The following is a 6000-nucleotide window of genomic DNA, read 5'->3' as shown; positions in this document are numbered from 1 at the left end:
CCAAGCCTTCCCAGCAAAGTTCTTAGACATAGCTTCCCTTCCAGCTGTTTTTTAGTTTTTATCTCAACAAATTGTGCAACACAGCTGTATAATGCAGGAGGGGCTTATCTAAGTGCTCAGGACAGCTGAGCAGTGGGGGGCAATCTGCCCTGCTTGTAGATCCCCTAACCACATTACACTGTTTGGACCTTTTCAGAGTCTTTTACAAGGCTGCTCATTTCAGGTGAAACCTTCTGGCAAGGAAGGGGAGGAATAGCTGGAACCAATTCTGCACATTGGGGCAGCCTCAGCACAGGGAGGATGTTGCAGACCACGCTTTTCTCTGCACTGAAGGGACTTCTTGGAGCTTTCCAGGTGGCTTCTCCAAGGTAAGCTGTAAAGTCTCGGCACAAACATTAGTAACAGGTTAAACAGGTACGTGCATTTCTCTGTTTTGCTCTGCTTTCACAGACAAAAGGGTGTTGGGAGTAGGAAGGTTGGTGAAGCAGCTCTGCAAGAGAATGGCAGGAGAAGGAAGGAAGGCTGATCTGTAGGATCAGAGGAAAATTGAAGCTGTGAACAGATGAATGAAGAGATGCATTGTTTGAATTGCCTGTAGCAAAGATACAGAAATACCTGACATCAGATGAAAAAATAAGCTGCATGCCAGTATGTAGAGAATTTAGAAAGGAGAAGGTAGTGCTCAGTATTCATAATTTTTCTCAGTATGAGCACCATACAAACAGTGAGGCATGTTATTTAAAACCAATAAGATACTGAAACAATTCATGCGGATGTCTTCATTGAATTTGATGGGTCATCCCACTGGCTAGGAGAAACCAGGGCTAGATGGACATCAGTGGCTGTAAGAGTGCATCACAGCCTGGTTTACTGATTACATTTGTACAATCCAGTCAAATAAGTGTAAGGAGCTCAGGGAATTAAAGCATGAGATGGGGCTTGACCCAAGTTGACAGAGAATTTGAGGCATCAGAATAACTGCTAAGAGCATCTAGTGACTGGCAGCATCTTCCACAAGCCACTCAGCCTTCATCAGCAGTTACCCCCTAGCTGTTAGTGCTGCCACTTAGCTCCTGGGTTTTGATATGGTGTTTCTCAGCACAGGTTAGCCATCTATGAGGTCTCCTTCACAATTACATGTGTAGGGCAGGTGCACGCTCTCACCAGTAGTGGGAAATGAGCCCTTCTAGTGAAGGTGAGTATGGAGCCTCTTTCTGAGTCAAGGGACATCTGGTAGAGAGAACTTCTTTCATGTTATATATCTGCTGTAGATAGTGCTGATAATGACTGGGTAATCCTCTCATTGTCACCAAGCCCGCCTTCTTTAACAGCAGAGGCCATTTCAGGGGCTGGATTTCAATAGTAAAAGAAGAAAAGAGAAAAAATGTCATTTGTTGCTGTTCAGGGATGGTTATGTGAAAGTTTGTGGGATTGGATAGTGATAAAAATGTAGCAAAGGGAACTGCAGTGTGTGCTGTAGGAACTCTTATACGCTGCACAGCGGGTTTATCTGTTTTTTACTTTATCAGGAAAACATCAATCTGATTGAACAATGTTCCCTGTATGATGTAGATGCCTTGCTGTCTGTAGATTACCCCTTTGAATTTCTCTGGGATTCATTGCGTCTTATGTTAGGAGGAAATTATCAACAACAAGAGGAAATCCTGTACTAGTACTGAATAGTCCTTATTTTAAAGGTACTTCCCTTCTTGTGGGAATTGTATATAATCAGAACAACACTCCATAAAACAGATGAATTATTTTAGAAGGAGACAGGTCAGCCTTTTATTTAAAAGGTCTGACGTTATTGTACATAAGAAAATCAATTGTTAGAGTGGATGACATTCTTCCACTAGCTGCCTGTGCTTCCCAAAGGTGGGGCAAAGTTTAAGGCATTGGTAACAGGAAGCCTGGGCTCCTTAGAGACTTTCATGTTTTCTGGAGCATGCAATGACAGAATGGCTCTTTTTCTTCCCCAAAATAGCAGCAGGAATAAGAATGATTAAACTTTACCCTGTTAAGGATTGGAATAGGTAAAGATGCTAATGGTGCACATACCTGTGGGCCAACCCCAAATATCCACCAGGTTGGTGTGGGCAGGGAAGGTGCATCAGTCAGTGCTGTGCTGTAAATGCCATGCAAGAAGAAAGAGAAGCTCTTTTGAAGACAAACCCTTCCAATAGCCTCTGAGATCTGGCCCTCTGTGCTTCAGTTCCAGCTGCACAGACCTTTCCCACCCCATAAACCAGTATGGGCCGAGCAGGGGCAGGTGCCGTTCCCACATGAAGCCAAGGGCTGAACTGCCACGTGGCTACAGATATGTTCTGGGATTTGGGGCACCAAATTAACCAAGCACACCAAGAGGTGTGATTGCAGATGTAAAGTTAAGTGGTTGTCATTCCCTCACCTGTTAAATCTGTGCCTGCTTCAAAGGAGACAGTGGAAATCCCACTTACTCTCCTCAGCCAGCCTTCAAGCTGTGAGAGCCCTGAGTGAGTGAGATACTCCATGGAAGAAACTACAGCAAAATATGTTATGGGACTCTAGAAGTCTTTGGGTTGCTGGTTTAGACAAAGTTTGTCCAATTTTTCTCTCCTCCCTGGGAGGTGAGAAGGCTCCCCACTTCTTCATGGTGCTGACAGAGGTTTGCAGGACCCCTCAGACCTGACCTCATCCTGCCAGGAAGCAGACTGAAGGGTTATTTTCTGCCCCTGCAGCACAGCAACATCTCAGGATGAAAGCACAGCCTCAATGGCAGGGCTGGCTGAGAGCCACAGGGGCCCGAGACTGGGAATTCCCATGGTTTGCCACCAGGGACAAAGCTGAAGGAGTGACACAACAGGTTTCCGGGTAGAAAAGTCCTTGTGGTTGTTTGTTTTTTTGTTTTTAACTGCATCAATATCCTCATAGTGTGCTAGTAAGATGGTCTGACTTGATGGGTTTTTTTAAATAAAGAGGGAGAAATAATGAAATTGTTCTTTAGCTTTCATTTTGGTTGTATAATTTTTAATGGGAAAAAAAAAAGGTTCAAAATCTCCATCTTATTGCCAGGTCTTCTCCTAGGAACTGCAGCCTTCTCTCCATACTATTTTCATTGCCTTTCATGAGATAGATACCCAGTCTGAACTAAGCAGTTGCTGAGAAAGCTGTGATTCAAGCTTTATATAATGCAATACTTTTAATACTAGAGAGTCTATTGGGAAACAACCTGTTCAACTCAGCTATCTGCATTGCTTTAACTTTTATAACCTAAAACTCCCATCAGAAAGGAGATTTTTATGAGATTGCATTTGACACATCCCCAAAAATGTTCTCTTAACAACTATGTCTGACTGACTGAAAAAGGCTAGAGAAGACTTTGCCAGGGGCTAGTGCCACCTCAGATTTAATTTTTGGCGACAGTGTCTGCTCCTCACTCATTTGTACTATTGCAACACTGCTGTTAATCCTGTGGGACAGGGAGAGAGGAGGAAGATAATTTTGTGCACTGAGCTTCTATGCAGCACCTAGCCTGACTTTGCTCCAAGATCACAGAAGTTGCAGAATGAATAGTTCAGGTGAGTGGGTAGGGCACCAGGGAAAAGTTGAGACCCTTTTTATGTTGAAGTCTAATTCTAAGGTGTAGGTTTTTATTAATAAACTCCCTATCCCCAGGGCTTTTTCAGGCTCAACACTACTGCATCTGCCTATCCCCAAAGTTTGGTGATATTTGCAGTGTACTGTGGAGTTGTAGCACTATATTTCGGGTATGAAGTTGGGATTCAGATAGTTGAAAATCAAATAGTTGAGCTTCTTGGCATAGGTGTTTCAAACTGGGTTAAATCTTTTCTTCAGGACTTCTATAGCAGTTCTGGATTCAGAGCACAGCTGCTCTTGATTTTCTGGAAGGCCCAGAAGGTGAATAGTTCTTCACATCAGCCTGAGTTACTTCCCATGTCAGAGTTTCAGCATCAGGAACTTTTAGGAAGCCTTTTTCTAGTCTCCTACAGCACTTAAGAAAAAAGAAATCCAGTTCCCACTTTACCCTTAACTCTAAGACTGTATTTTCCACTCCTAACACATTCAGCTATTTCAGCAACAACCAGATCCCTTTACTACACCCTGAAGAAAGGAAATCCAGCCAGTGTTTGGAATGAAACAGGTTTTGTAGGCAAAATTAATAGTTCCCTTAGATGTGTTTTTTTTGGTGTTTGACTTCAAACCTCAACTGTTTTTCTAAAACAGTCTTTTGTGTGTAATGTACTAGGTCTTAAATAAATTATTTGAAGGCATGGCTTTGCTTATGATGTCTCAAGTCATCACGTGTATGGTTTATCAGTAGGGCTGAAGGTCTTCGATACTCAGACCCCTTCAGAGGAAGCGATAAGTGGTGACACATGCAGGTGATCTTCATGTGGACCAGATCTAGATAAGAATGGGTTTAAGGGGAGAAAAATACCCATGTGAGGGCTGTGTGTGATCATGGGGCATGCACAGCTGAAGACTCTGCTGAGATGGCACAGATTGCCATTGTGCCACTGGATCATGGTAGGGACATGGTGAGATGCCAGCTGGGATCCCAGTGGAAAATGTGCAGTAATAAACATGTCTAGGATGTGGAAATTGGCATTTAGAGTGCAGCTTTGAGTGAAGTTAAAGGCAGGAAAGGAAACTTGTTGGGACTGTGGAAAAAGGTGAGGGCTGAGAAAAGGGGCCCATGTGTGAAAGGAGGGGATATTCCCCTCTATCCTCCTCACTTGCCAGAAACATCATGGCACTTTCTTACCCGTGTGATGCATCAGTTTCTTGGACACAAGAGATAGGATCACCATCAGATAAGACTGAACCTTTATTCTCACTGAAATTGCCTCTGTTCATGAAATGGATGTAATTACCTGGATGAGAAGCTGACAATAAAACATCACTCCTTTTGCACAAGGTGCCCCAGATCCTGAATTTCTGCAGACACAGCTGTGCTCTTACAGTCTTCCCTGGGCACAAACAATGCCACAGATTATTTTCCCCCTAAATAATTGCTTGCTTCCCTCTGTTGCCTCTCTAGTCCTACTGTCTGATGCCAGGAACAATGACAAATGTGCAGCAGTAATAAACAGCTAGATGCTTCAGCAAGGCATTTGTGCCTACACATGGCTCAATTGCTTAAAATGGCCAATCTCTAACTTGGAGTGATGTATTCAAGGAATGAACAAGGAGCCCTTCTAACCTTGGGCAAGTGGTCTTCACATGATGATGTCAGAGGAAAATAAAGGCAATTAGGACTTGTTAGGACTTGTTTTGCAATCCTTTGTCAGGAGAGAAAGATGAAATTTTCTTAGAGTGGGCAGCAAAACTCTTTTCTGGAGGACATATGAAAATAGGTCAGTTGTGTCTCTTCTTAGGGAGTGTACAGAAAACACAGATTAGTGTCTCTGGAACAATTTTGGTTTGTGCTCTGGCTTTCACAAGAGGAGGAAGGCTGTGAGGCAGCAGAGTGATTGCAGTATTCAGCGGCACGGCCCATGGGAGCCAAGGAGCGCCGTTTGGGGCGGGTGTGGGCTGCACAATAACGACGGGGCTCTTCGGGAAACGCTCTCATACAATTTTATGAGAGAGAGAAAATAGATGCCTATAGAAATAACTTTTACAACTCTGTTGATTTAAAAGAGAATGAGAGTGCAATGAGGGCGCTTTTGTTCCAGCAAAGAACTTTATAGTATGTATTGTGCCCTGACGTCTCTGTGGCTCACTGCGTGTTGGGGTGCAATGGGCTGATTCTCCTGGGTTTTCCTTCTTCTCCCTCTGAGGCCAGCAACTGTGTCAGGGCTCAGTTCTAACATTTATGGCATAAGGGAAAGAAGATTTCTTTAAAAAACCAAAACAAACCAAAGAAACCTGTGCAGAGACTTGGTACCATGGGTAATAATTAGAAGTTTCACCCTGTTGTGTTCAGGGGGATGAGATCACAGTTGCAGTTGGAGTTTGCTGTTTCTCTCTGGAACTGTGGGATAAAGTCTGACGTGG

At 43.6% G+C, this 6000-nt stretch overlaps 1 long non-coding RNA gene across 1 annotated transcript in view; it reads left to right on the top strand.

Moving 5' to 3' along the window:
• The first annotated feature begins 205 nt into the window (after window positions 1-205).
• The window catches only part of LOC135281249 (uncharacterized), a 54594-nt gene continuing 48799 nt past the window's right edge, over window positions 206-6000 (top strand). Inside the window, exon 1 of the long non-coding RNA XR_010347952.1 lies at window positions 206-368. This is a non-coding gene — a long non-coding RNA (uncharacterized LOC135281249). The remainder of the gene's footprint in view (window positions 369-6000) is intronic.

Source organism: Passer domesticus, chromosome 1 (assembly GCF_036417665.1).
Source record: "Passer domesticus isolate bPasDom1 chromosome 1, bPasDom1.hap1, whole genome shotgun sequence".
Taxonomy (NCBI): Eukaryota; Metazoa; Chordata; class Aves; order Passeriformes; family Passeridae; genus Passer; species Passer domesticus.
Note: the sequence above shows the minus strand (reverse complement) of the source record. Positions and strands in the feature narration are given on the sequence as shown.